The sequence below is a fragment of the Cupressus sempervirens genome, chromosome 3 (assembly GCF_028749045.1).
Source record: "Cupressus sempervirens isolate cs-2001-9-10 chromosome 3, ASM2874904v1, whole genome shotgun sequence".
NCBI lineage: Eukaryota > Viridiplantae > Streptophyta > Pinopsida > Cupressales > Cupressaceae > Cupressus > Cupressus sempervirens.
In genome coordinates this window covers 852,846,008-852,862,554 of record NC_143120.1, presented here as the reverse complement: position 1 = coordinate 852,862,554, position 16,547 = coordinate 852,846,008, and positions in this window count along the sequence as shown.

The following is a 16,547-nucleotide window of genomic DNA, read 5'->3' as shown; positions in this document are numbered from 1 at the left end:
TATGACAAAATGCATAATGGGTCCTAGCTACTAGGCCATGTTAGGTACCCAAGTACAAATGCAATGCTAAAATACAATGAAATCTCTCTACAAATGGAGAAAGAGGGAAAACCTCATGGGAAAAACCCTCCCCCAAAAAGAGAGATATGTACAATAGAGAAGAGAAGGATCATGTGACCCCCCTTGGTGAAAAATCCCTCACCCCTAAGAGATCTCGCAAATGAATATACTTGACCTTCATGAAGGGCTTGGTGAAGATGTTGGCTATCTTCTGCTTAGTAAGAGAATATTGTAGTGCAATGACTTGCTTATGGATTAGCTCTCTGATGTAGTGCATATGAACCTCAATATGTTTTGTCCGCTGATGTTGAACTGGATGTTTCAAGATCTAAATATTAGAATGGTTATCACAATGAATGACTGAGGATTGGGTAGATCGAATCCAAACTCTTTCAAAAATTTTGGTAGCCAAATAGCCTCTATTGCTGCATTCATTGCTCCTCGATACTCAGCCTTATTCGATGAGAGAGAAATGCTGTTTTTATTTTTACTCTACCAAAAAATAGGGCTAGAACCAAGATGAAACACATATCCTAAAGTAGACTTGCGAGAATCAATATCTCCTGCATAGTTAGAGTCTGTATAACCCACTAACTGAAATCCTATACCAGCTGCATAATGTATCCCATGTGAATGTGTACCCTAGATGTAATGTAGGATGTGTTTGGCTACCTTCCAATGAAGTGCATGTGGTTCTTGCATGAAATGAGGAACCATGCCAACTACAAATGAGATGTCAGGGCGTATATGTGTCAATTAGATAAGGCTTCCAACCAACTATCTATACAAAGTCACATCAACAAGTGGAGTGGAACACTTTGTTTCTAACCTAACACCTGAAAGGAATGGGGTAGCAAAAACTTTGCAGCCACTCATGTGAAACTGAGCAAGAAGATCAAGAGCATACTTGGGTTGTGATAGTGTTATCTATGATGAAGATTGATGTATCTCTATACCAAGGAAATAGTGTAGTAGACCCAAGTCTATCATTGAATTTTTTTCCTGCAAAGTAGCCTTAACATTGTCGATGATGGATACAATACTTCTTGTATGATCAAGTTATCCACATAAACTACAAAGAGAAAATGTGAATCATCACTCTAAAGAATGTAGACATTTGGATCAAAATGACATCTAGTGAAGCCTTTGGAGAGTAGGAAGGAATCTATCTTGGTGTACCAAGCTTTGGGAGCTTGTTTAAGTCCATAGATAGACTTCTTCAATTTGAAAACAAAGGTAGCATCCTATATGAATCCTTGTGTCTGCTCCATATATATCTCCTCATATAGATCACCATTAAAAAATGCACTCTTCACATCCATCTGATGAACAACCCATCTTTGAGCTACTGCAATAGCTATTTTCAAACAAATGGAATTCATCTTCACCACTGGTGCAAAGGTCTCATTATAGTTAATGGCTGGTACTTGAGAAAAACCTTTTGCAATGACTCAACCCTTATGTTTATTCACACTTCCATTCGCTGTGAATTTGGTCTGATAGATCCACTTACACTAAACCAATTTTCTTCCCTTAGGAAGAGAGACTATGTCCCATGTATCATTTATCATGAGTGAGTTATATTATTCCTTCATTGCCTTGTCCCATTCTAGAATACTTGATGCTTCTCTAAATGACTGTAGATTTCAAGCACCTACAATATAAGCATGTGGGAGTGAATTGTGTTGTGATCTTGTCCTCCTTGTATCGAAAGGATTCCCTTCCAATTTTTGTGCCACATCCAATGTCTACTTAGCCCATCTAGGTCTAGTGGAAGAAGATGTAGTTAAAGTATCCACAATCTCAACTAGTTGATGCCTCTATGATGGTTAGGGATGCACATCTTCAAAGTCACCAATATCACTATCACTCTCTTCAATGAAAGAGGAAGAAGGATGAGTTGAAGAAGAAAATATTGGACAACTTTCTTCTAAATGTACACTCCTCCCATAGAATATATCATGTATCTTTGGATCCATCAACTTGTAGGCTTTATGTGAGTCTACATATTCAACAAAGATGCAACGTTTTCTTTATGCTTCCAATGCCTAGCATTTTTCTGGAGGTATTCTTGCCCATGCGGGACAACCAAAGCCTCTGAAGTGCTTAACCATAGGTTTCCTGCTAGTCCATGCTTCAAAAGGAGTTACACCATCCAAAGCTTTGTGAGGACTTCTATTCTAGATATAGTCAGCACAATTCATTGCTTCCACCCAAAAGATTTGATCAGGAGACTTATTTAGTAGCATGCAAGTGGTCATCTCCTTGAGAGTTCTATTTTTCCTTTCAGCAACACCATTCTACTGTGGCATATATGGTAGTGAATGTTGAAGGTTATTACCCTCTCAAGTGCAAAATTATATGAGTCTTGTGTTCACATAATCCCCCCCATTATCTATTCACAAAACTTTGATGAATTTCCCCGACTGCTTTTCCACTTGAGCCTTGAAGCTGAGAAATTTTTCATACACTTCACTCTTGTAAGCCATGAATAAAACCCAAGTAAAGTGATAGTAGTCATCTAGGAAGGTGAGTACGTAGCAAGACTTGCCAAATGATGGCATTGGAAATGGTCTTGCCACATCACTATGAACTAATTCAAGAACACATTATGCTCTCCAAGACTTTCCCTTTTCATACAATTTTTCTAGATGTTTTCCAAGTGAGCAACCTGAACAAACACCTTCTGAAAACTAAATTTGAGGTAGACCATTGAAAATTTTCTTGTTGCTCAACTACTAAAGATATGTGTAGTTGAGATGTCCAAATCTCTTATGCCACATTTTACTTTCTGCATTTGAGTGTAATAACAAGGCTTGTGTATTTGATTTTGGTACAAAGGAGGAGAAAGTGTAAAGCCTTGAATCATGATTGGTTTCACCAATTGTGATCATTGAGTCATCCTTAATGCTTTTCACTACCACTGAATCTGGAAGAAATTCAACTTTGTTTCCACCTCCATAGTGACTCATTTGGTAGACTAAAAGAAGGTTGGAGCTAAGGTTAGGAACATATAGAACATCCTTGAATGTTCCATCATTCATCTCAACTTCACCTTTACCTTCAACTTCCACCTTAGTATCATCACCTACAAAGATGTGTGGTACCTTTGAATGTGTCATGGAAGTAAAATCTCTCTTTGACACACCCATGTGATGTGTGGCACCTAAATCTATGATCCATTCTCCTTGACTAATAGTGTTTGTGAGTAAAGCATGCCCTTTGCCCTAAGAATTTGAGGATGAATTTTCTTTGTCCTTATAAGCATTAGGCAGTGGAACATTGTGTTTCTTCATGATGTTCTTCAACTCATCAATCTACTTTTGCAAACACTGATGTTCATCATGACTCATCTTTTTACAATAGGCACACTTTTTCTTCTCCTGATTAGTGTCTCCCTTTTTGTTTGTATTTGAGGAAGACTTTCCTTGTTGATTTGATGTTGGTTTTATTTTTTGTATATTCTCTTATTTGTTGTTCTTCCACTTCTTATTCTTTCCCTTTCCCTTGTTTGAACTTTAACTAGCTAAATTTTGAGAACCCTCATTATTAGCCACCAATGACTTAGACTTGGATGACTTGAGAATCCCTATTAATTGCAACTTAGCTTTTTCTTCTTGTAATAGTTGAGTATAATCATAAAAAGTTATTTTCTTATAGGCAACCCCTAAAGTAGTCTTTGTGGTGTTGCAAGAAGAAAAAAATGTGGAGTACTCAAATGGCAGCTTGTTATGAATGAGATAGATCAACCTATCATCTTTCATAGGACTACCACAATCATCTAGATTTTTTCTTAATTCATTCACCTTAATAATAAAATCTTGTATAGAATCAAAGGTTTTAGGATCTAGGGAGACAAGCTGATCTTCAATTTTATAAACATCCTCCTCAGACACTTTACCGTATAGGTTTTTGAGAGCATCCCAAGCTTCCTTACATGTATTATACTTCATGGTCTGATAGATGATCTTGTCTTCAACCTCCATCCTAGTATCACTTAGGGTTTTCTTATCTACCTATTCCCAAGCAATAATATCACTTTTAAATACTTGATCACTTGTTGGTTTAGGAAGGGAACCATCTGCATATCGAGAAACTTCATTATGCATTAATTGACACCACATTTTAATAGACCATGTAGCATAGTTATGTGGTGTTAATTTTGGAAACTTAAGATTTCTCATGATGCAAGAAATGAAAGATTACAACAGGAAAAGAGGAACACAACACCAAGAGACAACCCCCCCTTTTCAGTCAATCAAGAAACCCACCCCAAATGAAAGATTTTGGCACTTTATACTTAGTGTGATTACAATAGCCACTTGCCAATTTTGGCCTTAGTGGTCTTCTGATTTACTGTTTACAACCTCTCTAAGACTAAGCAATGTATAACAATTTTGAAGCAATATAATGCAAAGAAAGGACATAATTTTGAAAGTGATATTTTTGTCCACACAAGCCTATAATATGATTGTAGATTTGGAAAGTAGACAAAAAATTATGCAATTTCAAAAAAATATAGAACCTAATTTGGAGTCCAAATTAGCCCGTACAGAACAATTGAAGTTGCAAAATCTATAATTTTTGACAAACCTGTGCACCAAAACCAAAAATGAGTAGCTCCACTAAAAATTTTAGGAATTTCTACCCAAAATTTTAAAAAGCACCTAATTTAGAGCCCGGATGACCAATTTATGGCCTCCCAATTTTAGACTATCAAATCAAAACTAAATCTGGAGAGGGGTTTGATTAGAAAAACACAAGGCTAAACTTGACATCCAAATGATTGTCATCACAATTCAAATTTTCTTGAAAAAGACAGTCAAATGGCCGTCAAATTTAGACCAGTAAAATGCTTACATTAACAAAAATGGGTCCCTTGGATGACATCACTACCAATGTCAGTAGTATGGACCATACAAATAGGTATGACATGGTAGGCTGGCTATGAGTATGGAATGCCCATGTGGCATATGACTGATGATGATGTGGTGTGAAGTGGGGGAGTCCAAGTGGCATCTCAGCTAGCACAGAGGTGGCTCCTACTGTGCATGTGGGGATCTTCTTGAACATCGTGTGGCATGATTTCCTAGTGGAGGGTTTGTTGTCAAGATTTTGTGCAGTGATTGCCAAAATTAAATGATAGCATTGGCATTTTGTGTAGTGGTGCCACAAAATTAGAGGACTAATGGTGGACAAGTTTGTCTCTAGCACGAGGAATTTATACTCACCTATGGGGTTGGTTTGGTGGCCATGAAACTCACCATGAAACTATGCTCACTATCAAGGAACACTTTGCTGCCGCCAAGAAAGCAAAAATAGTGAGCTACATCAAAAGAGGTATATGCCACCGGTGTGAAAGCATATGTCGACAGTGATGGGTTGTTGGAATTTTTAGTCCCACATTCACCCCTGTAGAAACTTTTTTTATGTTTAAATAAACAAAGCCAATTTTTTTATAACAAATAATCGAAGTGTGGCTTGTGTGTCAGTTGATATATAGTGTTCAACCAGTGGTGTAAGGAATTTTGACCAAAACTTGTAGGAATTTTCCACTGATTAAATGGAATAAGTTGGTTGAATATTCTCTGTGGGGGTTAGGACTTCACCACCATGTTCCTGCTAAAAAAAATTTCTCTATAGGTCTAGTAGGCCTAAAAAAAAATTCAAAAAATTGCTCCAAAAATACAATTCAAAAATACAATCTGGAAATTGAAATTGCAAAGAAAAATTTAGATCTGGAAAATAAATTAACAAATCTAATAAATGACCATACTAGATTTGTGAATCAGGCCTTTGAGTGTTGATTTGCAAAAAAATTTGCCTCAAAATTGACTATGGTCCAATATAGCCATATTTATAGTCAATTTTCACCAAATTGATGCTCTGGATGCAATGGTGGGGTCCACTTTGGCTCTAGATGCTCCCAATATCTACAAATTCTCTAGATCTAAGTTGAGGTGTCCTAAGAGAGGTGAAGCAAGATCAATCTCCAATGGCTATGAAATGATGCTCCTATTGCTTTGATACCATGTAAGAATTTTCCCTAGGGAAAAATTCATGCAAGACCAAGAAGCACAATAACTAGCATAAAAAGACCAATAGAGTATGATCAAAATAACAATATGATATTCAATTCATTGTATAGTACACTAGAGGTGCCTATATATAAAGGCCTCTATGATGCATCTAGAATGCCTAGGAGTTAGCAACATGATAAGTCTTATAGCTAGGCACATGTGCACGAGGTGTGGATTATCCTCCATTAAGCACAGGAGTTAGTGCGATGATGAGAGGATAAGCCTACAAAGGAGTAGCATGTACAATTATGTTGTAGACATCATGTGCTAAAGTAACAATGCAAACAACTATTTTTTCTACATGACAACTCAGTTGATTATGCAAAGTCCAGTGATGTAGACATCAAGTGCTAAATTGGAGTTTCTTACTCCTATGTTGTCAACAAGACAACTTGTATAAGTACACAAACTCCTAGGTGTCTAACCTAAGAAATAATAAAATAATTTATTTATCCTAATTAAACTTAAGTAAAGTGTAAATAATAATTATTTATACTAATAGAAATGAGATAGAAACGAAAGTGTTAGTTGGTAGTAGAAGTAGATCTAATATGAAGAAATATAAATATATGAATATTCTCTTGAACTTAGAATGTAGATCATCAATTTCAGATTCAATGTACTTAACCACATAGAAAATAGCACTTTGCATAGTACTTTGTGCTCATCCTTATCATTCTTCAATATCCATTATCAAATCCTTATTGAATTTTCCTAGTCATAGATCATGTAAAAAACTTTGTCTTGTGCCTTTGACCATCTCAAACTTTCTATATTTCCATAAAACATTGGCATTAGATTCTTCTAGTTACTACTTAGTGAACATGATGTTTAACTCAGGTAATATAATACTTGGTTAATACTAGAATTGCTTGAGAAATACTAAATTTCTTCTTACTTTGCCAAAATGCTTAGTCAACACTGTAGTCGCTTAGTGAATACAATCTACCTTCATTAACCTTGTCACTCTGGTAAGCTTGTGTACTTCAATACTTAACAATATTACATGGTTGCAAAACAATCAAACCAACATTACATTATCAATGTACAACTTATTGAAGCACCCATTCAATATCATAATTATCTATTATGTCTTTAACACACTTTCTCTGAGTCCTCTTCATCTATCAAATGATATAGTACTCTATTGAGTTGGCATAATGTCTAGCCAACTAAGACTTTGACATCAATGATAATATAGCATTGATAGCAACACATAACATTATATTTTACATTACAAAACATTACATAATATAATCAAATGTATGTATTGTCAATAATACAACTTTGTAACTCTTTTTCTCCATCTGGATGACCTCTATAACTCAGTTTGTATCTTCAAAAGAAATAATAATCTTTTTAACCATGTCTCCCCCTTAGGATACCATCTTGTTCTATTCAACATTCTTCTAAATTCTTCATCTTCTTCTTCCTTATTTCTTCTCCCTAGAGATTCTCTCTCTTTAGTATTATCTCCATCATTTTGGTATACATTCTCCCCCTTTGACAACAATGCCAAAGGTCATTATAATTTTCAAAATGAAACTTATAAAACGTTGTAGTTATCCTTCTACCTTGCATGTATAGTATACATCAGTTTCATCATAGTTATCTTGAAAACTTTAGAATGTTACTAAAGTGTGAAATTTTGCATCAACACCACAAAGATATTACAATTCATCCATGAATTGATGTAACATGCATCTTCACTTAGTGAATTTTGGATAGGGGCAGGACCCTCAATTTACCTCTTAGATACTCAAAAGCATTCTTAGGAAATGGATTGGTAAAAATATTAGAAATGTATTCCTTAAACTTCAAATATTCATGCCTTACTTGTTTCTCTTGTAGTTTCTCCCTCAAATAATGATACTTTATTTATATGTTCTTTATTTTTGTTGAGATAATGGGTGTTACACATATTGCATAATGTTGTTATATTGTATTATTTTATTCTATTATGTAATGTTGCACCTAGATGGGCATGTAACATGTATAGATTCCCATGGGATATACTTGATGAGTTGTATTGTAACATTATGATAATATTTGATATAATTATTTAATATTGGGTAAAAGAAATTAAATTTCCAATATTAAATTTGGGGTCAATGGGTTATGTAGCACATGGTTTTAGCACATGGTTTATGTAATACGACTTGGTGGTTTTGTGTGACTTGCTACTACATAAGCAGCCACACAATATTTGTTGTAGTGAGAAGGAAAAAAGGAAAAGAGTCAAGCAATACAAGGCTTGACAGGTTAGCCAAGGGAGCATTTGTGAAGGTTGGAAACATGGCATGGGATGTGCGGATTTATGCTTGTTCACATAGATTGCTTGGTAGTGGCTATGGCTTTGAAGGGTTCCATGGTTGTATTGCAATGGTATTTTGGCTAAATAATACATGGTGATGGATGGTTTTGGAGGCTAGGTTTTTCCCTCAATGAGGGTTTCCCAGGGTATATCTTGTGTCACATTTTGTGGGTATGTTGTCTATTCTCTTGCATGTGGATTTTAATTACATATTTATTTTAGATCTATTATCAGATATGTGGAAATAGTTATATTATTTCTTGCAATCTTTATTGCACCAGTGTTATCACAATAAATAGTAATAGGCTTCATTACCTCTTATTGCATGCCTTCTAATAGTTGCTTAATCTATATAATATTTGAACAATTAACTGCAACAACAACATATTCAGCTTTAACAGTAGATTGTTAAATAAAACTTTATTTCTTTATTATCCATGTTATCATTTTTTCTCCTAAAAAGAAAGCTCCAACACTTGTGCTTTTTCTATCATCCACATTACCATCCCAATCAACATCTATGTAGACTTTAAGATTAAAGTCATCCTCTTGGTTATACAATAGGCCATAATATTTAGTTCCTTTGAGATATCTAAATATCCTTTTGAAAATAGTAATGTCTGTCTCCTTTGTCTTAGATGAAAACCTTGCAATAATTCCAACATCAAGGACAATATCCAGTCTACTATGTACAACATATTGTAATTTACTAATCATAGATTTATATTGAGTCTTATTTATCTCACTAGTAGTGTTTTCTTTTGAAAATCTCACTCCAATCACCAGAGGTGTACTAACTAGCTTAGACTAATCCATTCCAAATGTCTTCAAGAATTATTTCACATACTTAGACTCTGTCACATATATACCTTTCTTTTTTTGACAGACTTGAATACCAATGAAGAAATGTATCTTACCAAATATTGAAATTTTAAATTTTGTACTCATTTGTTTACAAAAGGTATTAATCAGCATGTCATTTCCACAAAATATTATGTCATCAACAAATAGCATAGCAATCAATACCATATATTCATATTCATTTTTAAAATATAGATTATTATTTTTACTTGTTCTATAAAATCCATTGCTTATCAAATAAGAATGTAACATTTCATATCATGCTCTTGGTGCTTGTTTCAATCCATACAATGCCTTATTCAACTTGTCGACCATGTTTTTCTTTTTAGGTTCAATGAATCCTTTGAGTTGTTCGATATAAACCTCCTCTTGGAATATTTGATTCAGAGATGAAGATTTAACATCCATTTGATATACCTTGAACTTCTTGTATGTAGCGTAAACCAACAATGTTCTTACTACTTCCAATCTTTCCATAGGTGCAAAATTTTTGATATATTCTATTCCTTCTTCTTGTGCATAGCCTTTGCAAATGAATCTGTCTTTGTTCCTTACCACTTCTTTATTCCCATTCAACTTGTTTCTGAATATTCATGTGGTTCCAATCACTTTTTTATCAATAGTTCTTGGTACTAGTGCCCAAGTATTGTTCTTCTCAATGTGATCAATCTCCTCATTATCCAATGTAGCCATTATTGTTCTTTGTTCAAAATCATTAATTAAACAAGCACTATCTCTTAACTTACTTCTTGTTTGTATTTTAATAGTTCTATCTACAATTATCTATTCAAGTGAATGATTCTTTCTCACAAATTTGGCCAATATAGGTTCAATTCTTTGATTTCTAGCAATTTCTTCATTCGATAGGGATTGAACTATCTAATGCTTGGGTAACTAATTATGTAACTCAAGTGTCATTGACTGATGCTCAGTTCACCATTGTTGTAACTCAATGTTGGCTCTTCTCACATTTTTATATCCTCCATTTACATGTGTCAATTTATTCCACATATATTTGGAAATAGTGCAATCCTTGATATCATCAAACTCAACATCATTGAGTACAAAATAAATTTCAGTCATCAAACTATTATGATTCCTCTTTTCATCCATTTGCTCCACAATTAGAGGACCAATAGGTGTAGCATATTCATGTTCCAACCAATGTGTGATGTTATCTCCAATTCCAAATAGATGAAGCTTCATTATGTCCTTCCATGATGAGAAATTCTTTTTCTTTAGTCTTGGTACCTCTCTCTTATACATCTTTGATTATTTTCTCAAGTTCCTTTAAATTCTTTCTTCAAGCACTATGTTCTGATACCAATTGCTAGATTAACTAAGAAAGGGGGTTAATCAATTATGTCTAGTTATCCTACAGTCCCTTCAAACACTTTCAATACCAACAAAACTTCACAAAAATAATTAGCAAGAACTCGCTCTACACATCCAACTTATCATTTAACTTTGTCAACATTTTACTTCAAATTGTTAACTTACTATTCTTTGCATAACTGTGTATCAATAAAATAACTTAGTTATTACCTTGTAGCTACTTAGTTATTATTGACTTGTATTAATATGTAAAACAACTTGCAACACAAATAAAATTCACACAATTAACACCATGGTTTTAATGTGGAAACCCTATAAAGGGAAAAACCACCTAGGATGAGCAACCCAAAAATTTGCACTCTTCTAAAGTGAGCTCTACTAGGAGCCAACCTTCTGAAAGGTTATAACACACTAGTAATGTGACCTTGTCAGAGGATTTTTCCAAAAGGTCATCTAGGCCTTATCACTCCTTGATCCTATATAAATAATTTCCTACTCTAAATGACTTACAAATATATCTAAACAATGTTTTCATATGGGATTTCACAGTCTTGTTAGGTCCACTCAATTTTCTAAGATTTTATACTACAATGATTAGAAAGTAATAGCAGAAGTGATCTTTTAAGTATAGAAACTACCTTTTCTTGTTTTCTTTTTTCTCTCCTTTTGTTCTCGCAGTCATCTAATTCACACCTTCACTTTGACCAACTCTACTCCTTACTTACCTCCACTCTACTTAGTCCACATTACTCTTTTCTTTTTTGCAATACTTCTCATACACAATAATTCAATATCATAATAAACACAATAAGAAATATGACCAACAAAAAACCTATCATGATCACCTCCTTAAATAGTTGTCTCTAGGCTCCAAATTTTTCCATCCATTTTTGCTTAGTTACAATCATTAATTTTAGACTGAATGTACTTAACCACATAGAAAATAGAAGTTTGTGCTCACCCTTTTCCTTTTTTAATCTCCATCATCATATCCTTATTGAATTTTCCCATCCTAAGATCTTGTAACAAACTTTGTCTCATGTCTTTGACCATCTTGAGCTTTTCATATTTCCATCAAAATTCAGCCTTAGATTTCAATTCCCCAAACTTTTTCTTCTAGTTGTTACTCGATGAACATGATGTTTCACTTGGGTAACATAGTACTTGATCAAGACTGGACTTTCATGGGCAATATATTATTTCTTCTTACTTTTCCAAATTTCTTGGAAAACATTGTGGCTTCTCAGTAACTAAAGTCTACCTTCATTAACCTTATCACTTGAGTAATCTTGTGTACTTCATTACTTTACAATATTACATAATTGTAAAATAATTAAACTGACATTACATTATAACTATCCAAATCATTCTAGTACCCATGAAATACCACACTTATCAATTTTGTCTTTAAAATACTTTCCTCTAATCCTTTTCATCAATCAAATCCTCTTCATTAATCAAATGATATAATACTCTACTAAGTTAGCATAACGTCTAGCCAACTAAGACTTTGACATCAATGACAATATAACAACTAATTTGACTCTCACATACATTCATAGCATTACCTATTACATTATCAATTGGGGCTAAAAATATCTATATAATAGATATGAGAAAGAAGATAAAGATGACACCTACTTCACACAAGAAGGAAATATCCTTAAAGAAACAATGAAAACTATATTCATTATTAAGGGATTTAACCCTTACAATCTAAGAGCGTATATAGATAATCATGAAAAGGCTATATCACTTATGGAAAGAAGATCCTCAAAAGGGAGAAATATTGAATACAAGACATCTACCTAATAGGAGAACTTGAACAAGATAATGTCTCTGACACAAAGAAGAGGGGAGCACAAATTCTACCATACATAATTTAACTCAAAGCAAGGAAAAATGTGTATAATGGACATATCTTTGATTGGTAAAGAAGAGGTGATGATGTAGGACATAAACCTCTTATAATAGAGAGAATCCATAGTCAAGACACAATTCTTTAGAAGGAAAGAACAAAGCCACATAATAAACAAGGGCTACTTAAGCCCAAGGAAAGTAGATCCTTAGAAAGAAAATAATGTGCAAACCCCCCAAGTGTGATGAAAGATAGAGAAATATATGGTGAATTAAATAACAAAATCTTATAATATATACGGACCAATTGTAAGAAGGAACCTATAGTCATGCAAAAAAAAAAAAAAAAAAAACCCTAGATCCAACAAGAAGTATCATATAATAATGCAAATCTATAGAGAAAATTAAAGAAAAAGACATTGTAGGATAATAAAGTCCAAGAAACATAAGGTTATATAAAATACATCACATATGAAGTAAACTATAGATGATTATTAAATGAGAAGCATAGAGACCCAAGGCATGAAACCACATTGTTAGGAAGAGACACATGATCTTGCATGTAACAAAGGACTACATACCCATAGAGAAATCTATAGATAAATGTGATAGGTGATAAGTGGATGCCATTATAACATATAAAGAACATCCTACAAATATAAGCAATATAGTGAAGTAAAGAATCAACACCTGCAAAGCTCATAGAGATGTAACATATAGAGATAATAAAATTAAAGAAGACACAATCAAGCAAGAAAAAGTAGATGAGGAGAAAGGAACACACTAACTCCCTCAGTGGTTTATATGTATACAAGACATACACTTTTAGGCAACATCTAAAAAGAATGCAAGAAAGGGTATTACTATATAGAAGGGAAAAGAATCCAAGAGAGAAAGTGGAGTCCTAAAAAGTAACAAGAACGATAGAAAAGAAGGGATATCAAACTAATCTCACACACAGGATTCCTAAAAGAAATACATATAGGAAGAAAAATAGACCCTCATAAGAAAAAGAAAGAAATATTTATTGCGTACTAGTGAAGACACAAGAAAGAGAAACCTATTAGGTATCCTAATGCTCATTATGATATGTAATGGGAAATCCTCCCAATAGGGGAAAATATAATACTAAGTGAAATCATGAAGAAGTTACAAGACCTCACATGGATAAGGTAGAATTCCTAAAGAGTCTTTTTCTTTTACATACAAATAGAAAATCACATAATTAGCAAGCATATAAGAATCATTATAGTAAAATAAACATATAAATTTAGAAATAGCATATTTAATAGGAGTATACATTTTTTTCTTGTCAATTTTGTTTAATTAAACATACACTCTATTATCTATATCTTGACAAGTATTTGGATAATCAAGACTAGAAATGGGTAATAGAAGATGGAGAAGATGTCTAACAAGATAATCTATGACCTATTGATAATGAAAATTGTTATTCTATCTTTATTCTCCTTAGAATGGATATGAACATGATACTTAATACCTTGTTCATTAATGTGAACCCCTAGGCCTTTGTAACCTTGTTTAGTAACCATGTTATATCTTGTAGTAGACATATCTTGAAAAGCTTCAATAGGAGAAGATTTTTCATGATAATCATGAGAAAAGGTATTATAATATGTAACAATAGGAGGAGGTTGAAAAGTGACCATTTCATCCCCCTATATCATCATGAATAGGAGGAGGAGGAGAATTTGTAAATCAAAGAAGTATTGAAAGTCATCATTACAAATTATTTATCAAGCTTGAAAATATGCATTAGAAGTGGTAGAATATGAAGAAGGAGAGTGAGGAGGACGTATGGGAGGGTTAGGAAAATAATTAAGAGGATAGGGAAGAGGATTAGGAGTATTAACAAGAGGATCATCAATAAAGGTCTGCACACAATCCAAAGAGAAAATAAGTCAACCATAAAAAGACCTAACCATAGAATTGAAAGAAGGAAAAAGTGTGTTTGTTAATCTCATAATAGTATAAGAAAGGATAGAATGAAGATTCATAAACAACATGAAATGCAATAAATTTTTATAGACTTTTAAAGTGTTATAAGAGGTGAAGGAAAAAGAATATTCAAGAAGATAGCCAAACAACGAAAGATCTTCATGTTAACAATGAAAAGAGCACAATATCAAACTCCAAGATGAAATAGTTGTAGGATGTCAAGTTTACCAATATGGGTGAACACCTAATTAAAACAATATAACACCAACAAGAAAATAGCAAAATCTAGGTTCACCAAAATATGTACATGAACACCCAATAGAATGAAAGAGGGAATCTAACACCACAATATAAAGAGTTTATGTCGTTGGGTTCCCCAAAATACCTAGGTGAAACCACTAAAAAATGAAAGAGATCTCAAGGGTATACTATCTAACTCCAAAATGAAAGAAAGAGGAATAGGACATTGGACATTGGGTTCACCAAAATGTGTAGGGTGGAAATGGATTCACTATCCTAAGCATAGATGAAAGGGTGAAAACCAAGATTCACCTCCTAATGTAGGTTTGATTTAATACAAGATCAAGTGTCAATTCATAAACTAATGCACTACCTCATCTCTATGAAGAGAGGGTTAATGTAGATAGATATGTAATGTAATGCTTAAATATAGAAGAATGGAAATACATATTAAAATAAAGAAGGAAAGATGACACGCCTTGCAAAATAAAAGCCTATAAATAAGTTGTCAAATATCATCATAGCTTGATGGAATTCATGTTTCAAACTTGTAACTACAAAATCTGCAAAAGCCAAGAAATATTTGAGCTCTCTATCAAGGTCAATATGGAGGAGAGAGGTGGGCCTAGCAAGGCTGATCTAGAGGAGCGGGGTTGATCTGGAAAGGTTGCACTATGTCCCTGATCAACAATATTTGATAATGAAACAATTTTTGAATCTCTAAAGTTCTTTGAAAAGGGTATCCAAATTTATGCTCTAATTTTCCTTTTGAGATTTGCAACCCGTAAGAAATAGGATTTTTTTTTTTTGATGGGGGGTTTTTCTTGGTCAAGCCCTAGTTTAGAAATTAACCTTAAAATATGTAATGTGAAGCTTAAATAAAGAAGAGTGGAAATACATATTAAAATAAAGAAGGAAAGATGACACACCTTGCAAAATAAAAGCCTATAAATAAGTTATCAAATATCATTAGAGCTTGATGGAATTCAGGTTTTGAACTTGTAACTATAGAATTTACAAAAGCCAAGAAATATTTGAGCTCTCTGTCAAGGTCAATATGGAGGAGAGAGGTTGGCCTGGCAAGGCTGATCTAGAGGAGCGGGGTTGATCCGACAAGGTTGCACTATGTCCCTCATCAAAAATATTTGATAATGAAACAATTTTTGAATCTCTAAAGTTCTTTGAAAAGGGTATCCAAATTTATTGCTCTAATTTTCCTTTTGAGATTTTCAACCCGTAAGAAATAGGATTTTTGTTTTTTTGATGGGGCATTTTTCTTGCTCAAGCCCTAGTTTAGGAATTAACCTTGAAAAGAGATAGAAAATAAAGTAAATAGTTGTAGACACCTAAATCTGATTACATCACTTAAATAATCCCATTTATCCATCTCCTAAGGAACTACTGATTAATTATTTAATATTTAATTAATTCAATGTCATCTCGCTAGTTAATTAATTCATTTAACCAACTATAGTCCAATTGATAAAATCAAATGACAATCATCAATTAAATCCCTATTCTCCTATTAAATTAAATAAATTCATAATATCTATTTAATTTAGTCCTAAAATCTCCTTTGATTTTATAAATCATTTTAAATCAATTCTCAACATTTAACTATTCCTAAATCCCAATCATTAGATAAATCCAACTCATTCGCCCAAACTAACCCCACTTAGCCAACTAATTAACCCACCTCATAAGTTCTGTCTCACTTGCATCCCTCTAACATGCTACTTGCATCCTAATTATCTCCTGAGCCAAGCCTAATCCCCTCCCTAAACATGTGCACAACTTTAACCAAGGATTAAGAAGTCCTAAGCCAAAGCAAAGTCAAACTC